Genomic DNA, 15,977 nt, shown 5'->3' on the forward strand with positions numbered 1-15,977 from the left:
TACAAAATTCCAGAATCCTTTAAACTAAATGCTCCCTGTGAAAGGGCTAGCCTTTAAAAGACGGGAAATAGTAATTTGAACCCGCTAGCACAACCTATGGTACATGTTAGATCTAAACAGACAGGGATTGTAACTGAGGAACAGAAGAAACGAGTTACATAAAAATCTGCAATTTAACGGAGATTTAAGGGAGTTTTTTGACAGACATAAACAAATAAGCACTGTATTGCTGGCGAAATGGGTGATCTGTTAGCGGAAAATATGACAGAACCTAATGGCCAGAAAGCCTTTAGCAACCAAGTTGAAGTCGAGTTCTGGGGAAGGAGAAAGTACAGAAGCTGCAGAATTACGGGAGATTAGTGATGGCAGTGTAGAATAAATACTAGCGTCTATAAATGACGACATTTGTGAGGCTATAAGGGAGACACAGGAAAATGATGACCAAAATAGGGGGCAGCCAGCTAATTGAGGAAAAAAGGAAGAGAGAGAGGAAAGGCAGAATGGCGAAAAGCAGGAAAAAAAATTTGACCTGTCATTAGTGGGCAGAATAGTTAGTATGGAGGAGAAAAGTGATGAGAGTAATTCTGCAAAAAATCTGTATAATTTCTGGAAACAGGGAAGGTTTCGATAGAAGGGAGGTTGTGAACAATATGTTGGAGGAGGGTTCTGACACTATTTAATGAAATTTTAAAAAAAATAATAATAATAAAATGAATAGATTTGATTTGAAAATGTTAGGGGATTGAAAATGTTGCTTTTAATATTTGTTATTTGCTCTTTCTTTCAGTACGAACTTTGTTGTAGAACCACTTATTTAAGTGTGGTAATAAAAATTCATTTAGACAGAATTAAGCACATTTAAAATTACGTGAACCTCAGTCAACCCTCTCATGCTGATAAATTCATATTAACTGATTAAGAACATTTGGCACACATTTTCTAAATGCAGTGGTTTTTTTAAAATATTTACTGAAATCTTTCCCAGCGTTAGCTATGGAACACAAGACTGTCTCTGTTAGCAGAAAATGGTTAAATATTGCCAAGCCGACCTGAACGGTTAATTATCATTGATAAAACACACTTCACTATACGTTTAAGTTATTTGCTTTAGAAATTGGAAGAACCAACAGATTTTTAAACTTCAACGTTAACTATCCGCCTATGAATGCACAAATGTGAAACCAGTAATAAATTCCGTCAGTCACAGGATTGTTGTAAAAGAAAAATATTTTCGTAATTCACTGCTAATTTTATCTGCTCCCGATTTACGGGTTTGGTTAATTTTTCTTAGCGGAAAAATTTTTCAAAAGTGCCGCCGCTGCAAATCGTTCGGTCGCGGCACGGCCCAGCAACACCAACGAATGCTGAAAATTCTCTAAAGAAATATTATAGATGACATGGGCAAGCTAATTTACATTAGTAATACACAATTTTGATAAATTATAATGTATTTAGACCACAACAATAATTCAACTTACATTAGTTTGTAATTTCTCCTCTAATGGCGGCTAAAGATGGATACAGACAAAAGAAGTCTACTCATTCATAAAATGCTACGTCACAGGTTCCTCTCTCTCTCAGCTCTCGAGGAAGACGACGAAGAATGCACATTATGTATTCCTATTTATACCACTGCCGACCGTTAATGTCTCTTTGCAATCTTACAACATTACTCCCCTCTGTGGCTGTATTTTACATTTTTCTTATCGCAGATATTGACATATTTCGTAATTACTTTATGAGTATAGAAATATTACAATCATAAATACATCGAGAATATTATTACAGAAAATATTACAATAATAACGAATGTTCTTTATACAAAATTAAATAATATTTTTTTGTTAAACAATTACAGTACATACGAATTGCTTCATAGCGTAGATCGTACAATTAAATGTCATTTCCTTTCCTGTGTGCTGCCAGGGAACGTTACAACTAGCAACGAAAGAAAGGTGTTGAGTCAGCCAGTAATTAGTCTGCAAGTATGTAACCAAGAAGTATAGTGTTTAGCAGATAGTGGGAGTGATTTATGTGGTGTGAGTAACAGTTGGTTAGAATCGTTGCTAAATAGAAATGAACTTGGAATAATGCCAGCAATTTGGGTGCAGATAATTGTATCTACAGGAAAAGTTAAAAAACTTGTTAAACACGAAGTTCTGTTGCCAGGAAAAATAAATGGTGTGCAAGTACTCCATAACTTTCTTATAATCCCTGATATATGTGTAAAAACTGCTAATTGGCATAGTTTCCTTATACCAGTACAGATGGAGATTAAATTTTAATGAAATGTAGTAATTTTTGAAATAAATGGGAAAACTATGGTTGTACCATTTTTTCGAAAAAGAAATAATTTGATCAAAGAAGAAGTAGCCACTATACCAATTAGGTATTGTAGAAGGATGGGAAATTTAGAGGGCTACAAAGAGTATGGGGATGATGTTGGGGGTGGATCCTGAGGAAATGAAGGTGTTACAAGAAAAAATAGAACAAAAAGTAAAATACGTGCCAGAGTTAGATGTTAGCTAAGCTTGGAGTCCTCAGAGGACGTTGCAACCTATGCAATGCTAGGTGTTTGACGAATACCAGGTGCTCGAGTTGTTGACAATGCTGTTTCAGATTGTTTTCGTATTGTCAGTTTTCCTCTTCTGTCACTCTGAGCTAAATCTGTCACCTGTCTCATGACAAAGTAAGTTTTATGGTGAGAGAGATGGGGGTCAAATTGCAATGGAGTGAAGTGGCGACATAAGTATGTTGACGTAAGAATATAATTAAGGTACGAAAGTGATGACGTAAAGGGAAAATAGAAAAAGGATGCATTATCCTGCTGAAAGCTGAGAGTAAGGATTGACTTTAGTAACATGAGAAGTTATTGCATGGTATGTCGAAGTGTACAATATATTAATGTTTCAGTTAAAATAATAGCGGATACGAAGGAATATCCTGTTGAAATATTTAAAAATAAATTGGAGGCTGAATGAAATACAGGGAAATGAAAGTAACAGTTGTGACAAGTGCACATAATAAAGGAAATTTTGATGATGAACACTAAAGTGTAGTTGTCAGGAAAAGGCTTGTTGTAATGATGAAAACAGGTATGTAGTGACCACACAGGTAAAGGAATAGTAACAAATATGACCAAAAATATAGTTGGATAAAGGTGAACAACATTTATTAAGAAAAGAATGTGAATGAATGGGGAGTTATATATATACTATAAATAAAAAGTTTTTATTTCTGTTCAATAGTGGTAAAAAATATGAAGAAGTGATAAGAGGCACTGCATAAAAGTGGTAACTATGTATTATAAAATGTTTGTAAATAATTGCTTTATGTGAAATGTGTTTTCCACAATTAGATTTGCTCCAGTTGAGTTGAAGTAAAGAGAAAGTTTAAGTTTTGTTTTCAACAGCAACTGTTTGTTTTTAAATAAAAACTCACTAACTCTTCTAAAGGAAATAAATTCTTAAAAAAAATTTTCTAGAAGATTAGATCTTACTGATTAGCGCATAAAAGTAACAGAGCAATACTCTGTTAATTTACTTTCATTTGAAATCAAGTTAAACGAAATATGAAATATATAAATAATTTCTTCGTGTATTAGGATGTATGTAAAGAGAGTAGTCTCAAACATAAGTATGCTTTCAGAGACAACGTTGCATGTAAACCCTGGAAGAACAGATAATCGGAGAATGGAAGAATGTTATGGACGCTACAATACCAAGGTGCCATAAAAAAAAAAAAAAAAAAAAAAAAAACAGGGAAATGTGACGACTATAGTGTTGTGCTTGGGGTAAGGTAGGATAAAATATCATTCTTAAATGGAATGACACAAATCGCAGTGATTTTAAATAGAAAAGCGAAACCAAGTAACTTTAAACGACTTTCATGGAACATGAATTTAAAAATGTTGAAAAGTTTTTGAAATGTTGGACATCTGCATCAGTTTTGCCAAGTAGAAAATGATTTTTCATAAAGAAATTAAAAGATTAGACTTGGTTAGTTGTAGACTGCCAAGTCCAGAGTAAGAAATTTTTAATTTTAGTTTATAAAAATGAGAAATTTTTGAAAGATTTAAAAGTTGAAGCCAGCATCGATAATTTCTATAATTCTAAAATTTTTTGGAAAAAAACTTTGTAAACGTAGGGGGTGTGAGGCGTAGTACCTTATAGCGCTCCTGTCTAAAGTCAGTGTATCGGGAGAATAACTCATGCATGCACAGTGACAGATGGTCTGAAGCAGGTTCATCCATCAGCGTACAGCAGGGCACAGAGACATTCAAGAAACAGGCCAAGAGAATGTTTTTGCCAATTGCTCTGTTTATTTCTTGAAGGCTGTTTTGTTTATTTATGTTTGTACAGTATTGTATACGATTTTAGTAGTGTGAATGATCCGTGAATGTGGGCTGAAGTAAATATGTAGATCATTATTCTGCTGATGAACGTAGTACACCGGGAATTTTGTATCATCGTATGTTAAGTTTATGATAAAGGGAAAGCTAATTCGAGTGCAAATGAAAATAGTTAATAACGTAAAATATAAACAAAATATCAGAATATTAAATATTTATTTCGGGAAAAAGTACCGTTCCAAACTGTTATTTGTTGATTCGTTGGTCATGAAAAACGCGAACTAACGTGGGAGAATAATGTTTTTCGATTGACCTTAAAGAAAATTGACCAGTCAGAAAGAAATATTCTTCGCGCGTCTTTACTTTTGGAGATATAGAATTCTTACAGCAGTCTAAGAAAACCTTCCAATGGTACGGTTGTTTGTAGTATGAGCTTCGAGGGAAGCTATAGTTTGCCTGTTTTAGTTGTTCTACATGTCTAAAAAGTGCTTTATAGTGAAGGCATATTTATTTCGGTGTATTTTTTAGAAAGTACGGATTTTTTAAGTAATTTTATGTATGAGAAAAGACAGTAATAACGCGTGGCATTTTGGGCAGATCGACGACTAAAAACCTGAATGCATTAGAAACCGATAAACTTAGTAGTATGGCGAGCATTTTCATTTAAGATCAATGCGTGCTTAGTAGCTGTTCAGATCTCGGGAAATACTTTACCATAAACGTGCTAATGTGAATGAAATGGTTTGTGCATGACTGTTAGGATCAGTACGGGCTTGGCAGTGAACTTGTAATTCTCGACTTCAGAATACACCGAACTTTTTCCAGTATTTTCGCCTTGCATTCAAAATGAAGACCTTTTCCCGATTCTTACCATAGTTACGTTGTGTGCAGCCAAGTGCGAGTTGCAGAACGGTGGGTTTCTGGTAGGCTTCCCTACTGGCGATCTGTTGCAACGCGTTCACAGGTAGGCGCTGGTAAAAAGGACGAAAGGAACCGCGCCGCCGCATCCTCCAAACCTTTTTTATATTCTGATACTTATAATGGACCCCTATTTCTTCCATATCCACTCCTGCTTTTTCTTCTACCGCAAGTTTTACCCCTCATAAATGCCTTCAATGTACCCCCACGTACCCGCTCTCACCTCTTCACAGTGGAATTCCCGTTCCACTCTTGATGTTACCACCCTTGCTTTTAATGTCACCAAAGGTTGTTTTGACTTTCCTGTATGCTGACAGTCATTCCGACCATAATTTCTTTCTCCATTTCTTCACGTTTTTCATTCAGCCATTTCGACTTAGCTTCCCATCACTTCCCATTTATTTCATTCGTGAACGACTTGCATTTCTGTACTCTTGAATTTCCCAGAACATTTCTGAACTTCTTCCTTCATCGATCAACTGAAGTATTACTTCTGTTACCCGTAGGTTCTTCACAGTTACCTTCTTTGCACCTCTGTTTTCCTTTCCAGTTTCTGTGACTGCCTTTTTTAGAGATGCACATACATTAATCCTTGTTCCATAGATCATGAATATGACATTTCGTAATGATGTGGAACGCGTCACTTACAGTTACTACTTCATATCTAAGAATTCATCTATTGAGTAGAAGGAGTTGTCATTCAGAAATTCTTTTAATTGGCTCTTTAATGTTGGTAGGCCATCTGTCAGACTTAATACTACACTCCTTTTCAACTGTTCTGTCTGCTGAGCAATTTCTTATTGCTGTATCTATAGCCTCAGAGAACTTCAAGCGTATCTCGTCATTTCTTAGTACTTCCATATCCTACTCCTTCGAGTATTCATTCTTCCCAATTAATCTCTTGAACTGCAGCCTACTCTTCATCACTACTACATTGTGATCCGAATCTGTGTCTGCTTCTGTGAATGTATTACATTTTAGTATTTGATTTTGGAATCTCTCTCTGACTACGATGTAATCTAACTGAAATCTTTCCTTATCAACCAGTCTTTTCCAAGGATACCACACCGTGTTGCCATTCTGGAACAGACTATTCGCTATTACTAGCTGAAATTTATCACAGAACTCAATTAGTATTTCACCTCTTCCATTGCATGACCCAAGCCCATATTCTCCTCTAACCTTTTCTTCTGTTCCTTGCCCTACAATCCCATTTCAGTCGCCGATTACTATTACTTTTTCGTCTCCCTTTACGTACTGAATTACATATTCAGCATCCTCATATTTTTTCTATATTTTCATCTTCAGCTTGGGACGTCGTCATATATATATGAACTATCGCAGTCGTTGTTGGTTTGCTGTCGATTCTGATAAGAACAACCCTATCACTGAACTGTTCATAGTAACATTCTCTCTGCCTTATCTTCCCTTCATAACGAATACTACTCCCATTGTAACATTTCTTGCTTCTGTTGATACTACCCTATACTCATCTGACCAGAAATCGAGTCTCCTTTCCATTTCTTTTTACTGACCCCGACTATATCTAAATTGAGCCTTTGCATTTCTAGATTCTCTAGCTTCCCTACTACATTCAAGCTTCTGGCGTTCCATGCCCCGACTCGTAAAACGTTACCCTTTCGTTTGTTATTCAATAATTTTCTCGTGGTCACCTCCCCTTGGCTGCGCCACCCAGAAATCCGAATGGGGGATTACTCTGGAGTCTTCTGCCAGTGGAGAGATCACTTTTTTCATTCCTGAATCTCCTATTTATCAATTTCATAGTCATTCACCCCTCACGTGGATCTTTTGCTTAGGTTATGTCACATGACGAACACTGACGTGTTGTATTTCGCCAGAATAGTCGAAATATCTACGTTTATTTGGTGTATGAATGTTATATTTTAGCTGAAATGTGGCGACATACGCGTTAAAATTTTTGAGGAAGCTTACGTTTACTTGGTGTATGAATATTATATTTTAGCTGAAATGTGGCGACATACGCGTTAAAATTTTTGCGAAACCTTGCTTTTTCGAGCAATATTTGGCGAGTGTCAGCTCTGAGCAGCTAAAAATGTCAGTAACTAGGACAAAAATTTTCTTTGCACAGTTGAAAGATAGAACCATTCTATACTTAGTCGTTTTGTCGCAATAATTGTGGATGTAGACTGTAGCAGTTCGCCTAGTGCTGCCACTTATTAACAAGAAGAAAAGTCTAAATCCAAGTTCTGTTCCTGTCTCCCTCAGCTGTCATGTGTTATCAGCATAAATCTACCTCAAAACGTGATATGTTGTTATTGTTGTGGCCGTCAGTCCAGAGACTGATTTGATGCAGCTCTCCTTGCTACTCTATCCTGTGCGAGCCTCCTCATCCCCGAATAACTACTGCAACCTACATCCTTCTGAAACCGCTTGGCCTCGCTGTGCAACTTTTATCTCACACACTTCCCTCGAACACTAAATTAGTGTTCCCTTCATATCTCAGAAGGTGTCCTACCAATCGATCCCTTCTTTCCTCAAATTCTGCCACAAATTTCTTGCCTCCACAATTCTATTCAGTATCTCCTCGTTTGTTACATGATCGATCAATCTAATCTTTAATATTTTTCTGTAATCGGTGGTATTACATCTTTAATTTATTTTCTGTTTCGTCTTTATGCGCTACGTGCTGGTATACGCTATGTTGTCGGGCCTTCTGGCAAAACAAGCGTTGTATCTTTAGAGAAATACCTAGGCGAGGGAGTGTACTGCGACTTACCTCAGTTCACTGTTAATAGCGCCACATCACCACTACGCGTCTGTGCGTAGCGCGCAAGTATTGCACCATAATTAAGAATGAAATTAATAGTCTTCAAACTATGTTTTGGTCTAATAATGTTTAAACTGTCACGTAACAGATTGATTAGGTCAATATTTTACCTAAATACATCGCTTAAAGAAAAAAATAAGTGGCAGTGAGTAATAAAGCTAGGAAGCCAGAAATTCGTCGTAATGTGCAGACGTGTGTCAGAATTAACGGGTACAAGTCTCAACGTTATGAAAGCTATATTTTAGTCAGAATCCGCGATATTAAGAAAAATTGAATGCGCTAAATACACTCCCGGAAATTGAAATAAGAACACCGTGAATTCATTGTCCCAGGAAGGGGAAACTTTATTGACACATTCCTGGGGTCAGATACATCACATGATCACACTGACAGAACCACAGGCACATAGACACAGACAACAGAGCATGCACAATGTCGGCACTAGTACAGTGTATATCCACCTTTCGCAGCAATGCAGGCTGCTATTCTCCCATGGAGACGATCGTAGAGATGCTGGATGTAGTCCTGTGGAACGGCTTGCCATGCCATTTCCACCTGGCGCCTCAGTTGGACCAGCGTTCGTGCTGGACGTGCAGACCGCGTGAGACGACGCTTCATCCAGTCCCAAACATGCTCAATGGGGGACAGATCCGGAGATCTTGATGGCCAGGGTAGTTGACTTACACCTTCTAGAGCACGTTGGGTGGCACGGGATACATGCGGACGTGCATTGTCCTGTTGGAACAGCAAGTTCCCTTGCCGGTCTAGGAATGGTAGAACGATGGGTTCGATGACGGTTTGGATGTACCGTGCACTATTCAGTGTCCCCTCGACGATCACCAGTGGTGTATGGCCAGTGTAGGAGATCGCTCCCCACACCATGATGCCGGGTGTTGGCCCTGTGTGCCTCGGTCGTATGCAGTCCTGATTGTGGCGCTCACCTGCACGGCGCCAAACACGCATACAACCATCATTGGCACCAAGGCAGAAGCGACTCTCATCGCTGAAGACGACACGTCTCCATTCGTCCCTCCATTCACGCCTGTCGCGACACCACTGGAGGCGGGCTGCACGATGTTGGGGCGTGAGCGGAAGACGGCCTAACGGTGTGCGGGACCGTGGCCCAGCTTCATGGAGACGGTTGGGAATGGTCCTGGCCGATACCCCAGGAGCAACAGTGTCCCTAATTTGCTGGGAAGTGGCGGTGCGGTCCCCTACGGCACTGCGTAGGATCCTACGGTCTTGGCGTGCATCCGTGCGTCGCTGCGGTCCGGTCCCAGGTCGACGGGCACGTGCACCTTCCGCCGACCACTGGCGACAACATCGATGTACTGTGGAGACCTCACGCCCTTCGTGTTGAGCAATTCGGCGGTACGTCCACCCGGCCTCCCGCATGCCCACTATACGCCCTCGCTCAAAGTCCGTCAACTGCACATACGGTTCACGTCCACGCTGTCGTGGCATGCTACCAGTGTGAAAGACTGCGATGGAGCTCCGTATGCCACGGCAAACTGGCTGACACTGACGGCAGCGGTGCTTTCAAAACCGAAATTGACAAAGTTCGCAAAGATTTCAAAGACGCAGATTAACTTCTGGAAATGAGGTTGTCAGAAAGAATAGGAAACGAATCCAAACTTTGCTCTAACCGATTTGAGGAAGTATGTAGTAAAGTAAATGCTTGTCAAAAAGTTACAAGAAAGCAAAATCTAACTGTGAGAAATTATGTGAGGATATGAACAAGGGATGTTCTGACAGAGTGGAAGCAGTAGAAATACAAGTAGAAGAACTAAGTCCTAATATTACTAACATAGAAAATAGAGTAACCTCTGGTAGTGATAGTAAAACTATTGTACAGCATGTGACTTCAGTTGACGCCGCTTTCATCAGATGTCGCCAATTTTTACGTTTTGATCCAGACACACAAGTTCACCCATTAGAGTTCTGGAATGATTCTGAGGATGTTTTGCCTAATGCATCGTAGATTAGCGAGAAGACTAGCATCCTGTGTTATTTGTCAGAAGCTCCTTGCTGCAAATAGCGTAGTGCAGGGAGATACGCACAATGTGGAAACAAGGAACCTCTGGAATTATGTGCAGCCGATCTTTTTGGGCCCCTCCCGACATCTAAAGGAGGATGTACCCATGTTTTTTGTGGTGATTGAAGGTTTTAGCAACTATGTCAAACTATATCCAATAAAGAGGGCTAATGCCAAAACGCATGTAGAGAAGCTAGAAAAGGACTATAATGTAAAGACTGGTAAGTCAAAGAATATCCTGTCAGATATTGGTTCTCAATTTGTATCTTAAAAATTTAAGGGGTGTCTTGAAAAGGCCGGAATCCACCATATAAGGATCTCGGCGTATTTTCCGCAAGGGAATATGAGCGAGAGAGTTATGCCTGAATTAAATAGACTGTGTAGAACTCACTACGCCAAGAAGCATTCGATTTGGGCAGATCATATCACAAACTTTGAAGAAATCATCAGCAATCTTAAACACGATGCCACAGGCCTTGCGCCGTTTAGCTAACGTTTAATCAGGAACCTCATAACATCGTTTCAAGCATCGTTGATTTTCCAGTCCTAACTCAGGGCTCTTTAGACGAAAAGAAGGCACAAGCTAGGCCAAACATACGTAAAAGTGCCTTGGATAGAGAAAGAAGGCATGACGCAACAGCTTCCCCCACAAGTTTTAGCATTGATGAAGTAGTATTAGTCAAGACTAAAGAAAAACGTAAGAAAATTTTAGCGGAAACAAAGAGTTTTATGCATGATTATCAAGGGCCATTCAGGATAATAAGTAAGCCTCATGCTAACGCATACTGTTTGGAATACCCAAAGAGTAAGAAAGAAATAAGTCCACGATATATTGTAGATCTGAATAAATTTAAAAACAACAGTAACTTGATACTGTAGGGAGTCTGCCATTCTTTGGCAGATACAGGGTTTGGAGTACTGTGCGGTCCCAAGTAGATGAAACTTTATTTCCCTTTGAAGTTTCATCCCCTTCTTCTGTTCTTTTGTAGTAAATAACGAACGTATGTCTTCATGTTGCATGTATTCTAATAGTCTGTAATGTCTTCCTAGTGAATAATAATGATTTCCGAAAACGGTTACATCCAAATGATGACTTACAAAAGAAGTGACAGGTAGTTTGCAGGAGTAAATTCTAAAGGTTAAAATTACAATGGGTAACTTTCCTGCACCAATAATACAAAAAAGCATGGTTAAAATAAATAAATAATAAATAAGATCCATTAAAATGGTTAGTAACTACGAAAGTAGCGAGACACTTTGAATTAAGAGAAGTTATTGAAGCTGGAAATACCTAAAATCTGATTCAATAGACTATGCATGAAGTAATGATTTTCAGTAGGGAATAACGTAATCTGAAGGTAAGAGAGGGTAAGAATGTGGTGCCCCTAGAGGCAAGCCGAAGGCTTTTAATATTAAGTAAAGGAGATGTGTGGAAGTGGTGTGATGAACACACCATATGTATAATAAATAATGAGGTCAGTAGGTTGACGAAAAGGGAGAAAGAAGCATCGAAAAGTATGTATAAATAGAAATGGGGAGAAACAGGACAAATGAAGTCAGTAGACTGACATATATGGTTAAAGGGTGGGAAATTGATGAGTAATTTCCTTCACGTCTCATAGTAAGGTTTGAGAAACGCTTTATCTAGCTTAAGGCAGATGGTCAACTGATAAATACAGACAACAAAATCCAACAAATGTGTTAAAGAAATGGAGATCGTATCGTCTTGATATGTTATAACAAAAACAGCTTTCTGATAATGTGTACAACAAAGCAAAGTAAATTCTGTTGAACAAATGACTTCTTTAGTATACTAATCTGTACAATGATTGAGCCAAATGAAGGTAAAACTTTAAAAATTACACAAGTTTCTAAGTTAAAGCAACATCTAAAATAATAAAATAAATCGCCAACAAGCCAAAAAGTCACTATTTAAGAAAATAAGTTCAAATTTAGTGCATAAAAGCTATTTTTTATGCGAAAACGAACAGATAAATGCAAAGTAGTGATTCAGGTTAAATAATGACATAGAACGTCTCGCTTTTCTTCGGATGTAACTTGTTGCCAATATTCCTTCTGGTAACAACTCCGTTACTTGAACTGCTGCAAGAAAATAGAATATGAAACGTATTTTGTCCTTCCTGGGGTTAAGCTGAGAACAGAACTTTGGCTATGTTATCTGTTTCTCAGGAACATGGATGCTTCATTAAAGGCAGCCCACAGGCTATAGTGGAAAAGGAAGCAAGGACGACACGATCTTCAGTGAATCATCGCCTTTCTTTTTCGTAATAAAATATAATGGTGAAGTGAATACACGCCCCTACTTCTAATGATTTAGTTAGTTATACGGATGCTCACATTTGTGCGTACTATTGTGATGCAATACGAGAGTACTGCAAAGTGAAAAAATTTGTGTGTTTTCCTTTCAGGTAAAGACTGAAAAATGTATGTAAAAAATAATAATAATTTTGTTAACATCTAAACTTTTCTTTCATGTTTCTATGTAATTTATGTACATGATTTGTAAAAGTTCATTATGTCATGTTTTTCTATGTATATATACAATGGTTATTTTGTATGTGTAGTGTTCAGGAATTTTGCTAAAATTCAATTTCATTTAAAAGAGGTCAACTATAATAACACCTCTTGTTTCTAATATTTGATTTTGTTCAAAAATAAATTTTTTCACAGAACTAAATATGGGGTGATGTGGCGAAACAAGCGCTGTATCTTTACAGAGATACAGAGGCGAGCCAGTGCGTCAGAATTTACCCCAGTTCGCTTCTAGTAGAGCCATATCACCATAACACATTTGTGCGTAGCATAAGTTATTGCACCATAATTAAGAATGAAATTAAAAGTGAAACTTACGTTTTCAACATATTTTTAGTGTAATAATGTTTAAACTGTCATGTATCAGATTTATTAGGTCAATACTTTACCAAAGATATCGTTTTCAGGAAAAAAATAAGTGGCGCCAGAAATTCGTCATAATGTGAAGACGTATGCCAAAATTAACTGGTACAAGTCTCAACGTGATTAAAGCAATATTTTAATCAGAATCCACGGTTTCAAGAAAAAAGTAAACGCTAAATATTAGACTTAGAAATATGAACATTTGTATGACGCATCAGTTCAACATAAGTAATTACTACGTGACCCCATCAAGCTACCTCTAATAGTCATCCAGTAATTTACTGAAAACTAAATTTGGAACAAAAAAGTCGTTCTATGTAGTAGTTAAGTATCTGTTATATTAATGGTAGAAAGTTTTGGTTAGGGAATGTGATAAAACCTATTAAACAATACAACTATAACAAGTTTTAGGACTTTGGTGTTAATAACAACCAATACAAGGTCTCTTCAAGTTGTAGTTCAGAGGTCTTATTCTACTGTCAGTTCCCTTCTAAAAATTCTAGGAGGGAAAGTTTTAATGCAGGCGACCTAATACTTTGCTGTGATTTCAACCTACTTACCTACAAGTATCAAAAAATTACGAAGATTCTAAATTGATTCATGACATTGTCATTAAATATTGTGTGTCCAGGAAAGCGGCCGTTTAGAGACTGCTACCGTGTACATAGGACCGATGACAGCAGGTGTTCCCTTGGCCATCCGCTGTATACCATATATAAATACAGCTCGAGAGGCAAGACTAGGCTTCACTTCGCACCCAGCCACTGTAAGATCTGCGTCAGTAAAACGCCGGAGTGCGCGCTATCTCGGATGACGTCAGAGACAGGCTGTTACAAAACACTTATTTTCAGTAGTAATAGTGAACTCGCGAGGACTGTACACTGCTCTGGATCGCTTAGATTTCGCAAAAGTAACTGTTAGTCTCCCACTGAGTGGCAAGTGGTGACAAATATTTTCCACTTCTGTGGCGAGCATTTATTTCGATTTTCAGTAAACAGGGCGAAAGAGTATTTGGTACGAACTTACTGTAGAGGTCGCCTCTGAATTGCTTATAGTGCTGTTTAGGATAGAGAGATATACTGTCAGTGTGAACAGAATGAATATTATAATGTTGTACGTGTGAAACTTTACGAGATATATATACCAATTAGAACTCAAAATCTTCATTTATAATCATAGTCTGATCCTGCTGAGCAAATTGAGAATAGAAACATTTCTTTCAGTGGGCTGGACAAGAGTGTGGTCTTGCAGACTGGGAGCTATGGTCAGTATGTTTTCCATCGCTTTCTGACTGACCACAGAAATAGTTGCCAGGATCTCGTAAAATACGGCGAACTATATTTACAACAATTTCAATTTCCTCTTATGACTAATAATGGCTAATTAATATGACATTCAACCCGGCGTTCCACAAGCTCTAAACAGTATTTTCACTTAATCGTTAATGGTTGCCCTGTTTACACCCATCAGATAGAAACAATCGTGCTGTCATTCGCTGTCGTGCACTCGTGTTAGACAGGTGCAACATAATTAATTGCCCTTTGGTTGCGTGAGACGATGCATCATTAATGGAGCTTTGAAATGTTTACGGTGATCAGCGCTCGTGTTTACTTTGCGGCTGAAAAGAAAAGAACAATTCGCCAGCAGTTCTGTACCAAGCCAGTAAAAAGTACTTATGGATGACTCGCTCGTAATGAAAGCACAGTGGAACGAATTTAGAGAGAGTGTAAACTTAATGTCTTCATGTCTTCATTTCTGGCGGGCGACAAAAATAGGCATTGTACGAGTATGCACAGGGAGTCATGAGAAGCAGACCACACCACTTCTCTCAGGAAAAGCAGTTTCTAGCAGCAGTGGTCACATTGGAGAGGTTAAGGACTGAACTGCAAGACATCCCCGTTTTTAGTGAATCACCCCTTTGGCGTGCTGTTAGGTAATTGGGATCCAAATACAACGAGTAGGAAAAAAAACTTGTGCTGACAGAAAATAAGGAAGTGGCAGGAAAAAGAGGCAGACTCCTGCGGGACATAAGATATTCGCGAAGCACTGGATGAACTATTTATGACACTGATGGAGATCAGTTGTGGTGTAAGTCGTCCAGAAAGCTGGTCGACAGGAACAAAAGATTATCCCAGAGGAAGTGTATAAGAGTGGAATGGCTGGGAAAGAGGAATTCAACTACCGCTAGGATCTGGATCAAGGTTTACAATGTGTCACATTGGGATCAAAGATGGATTCGTGAAAAATGTTGCCTTACGTTTTTTGGACAAAAAGGGGATGAAGGTTATCATACTGAGATGAATGCCAACACAACAAAATACGGTTTAGGAGCGTTGTTAAAAAATTTCCAAGCAGATCAGCGACTTTTTTAGTTCAGGCTTCATACCATACGATGGAAAGATTCAGTATCAGGATATCCATTCTATGAAATGGAATAAGGATTCTATTATTGAATGAATGGGAAAACAGTAACATAACTCTTCCATCTAACGTCAAGTTATGCGAGAAGTTCACTAAAGTAGACGTACTGGAACGCGTTGATTCCTGACTCTGCTGGGGTGCAGCGGAACAGCCTGAACTTGGAGAGAATACCTGTAGGGTTGAGCGGCGGTTGCCTCCTGTTGACATGAGTGAGCAGTCCACAGAAAATCTGCAGTCCTAGCTGTTTCTAGAGAGCGTAGACAGGAACAGCGTCTTGTGCTGTGTATCGCTTGAATAAAGGGCTTTCCAAAAGCCAGTCCAAGTTCGTTTTTTCTTGTCTGCCCATTGTCCGGTTGACTGTGTACTAATAGAAAATGTAACAGGCACTAATGGAACGGAGCTTATATGGGCAGTGGTTGCGTACCCGGTGATCATGTATTAATACTATCTTTGCCTGATTACGTGTAGTTGTTTCCGCTTTGTTATCCAATAATGATTGTTATGCTACTGATTCAAATTACGATTCG

The sequence above is a fragment of the Schistocerca cancellata genome, chromosome 1 (genome assembly GCF_023864275.1).
Source record: "Schistocerca cancellata isolate TAMUIC-IGC-003103 chromosome 1, iqSchCanc2.1, whole genome shotgun sequence".
NCBI classification, from domain to species: domain Eukaryota; kingdom Metazoa; phylum Arthropoda; class Insecta; order Orthoptera; family Acrididae; genus Schistocerca; species Schistocerca cancellata.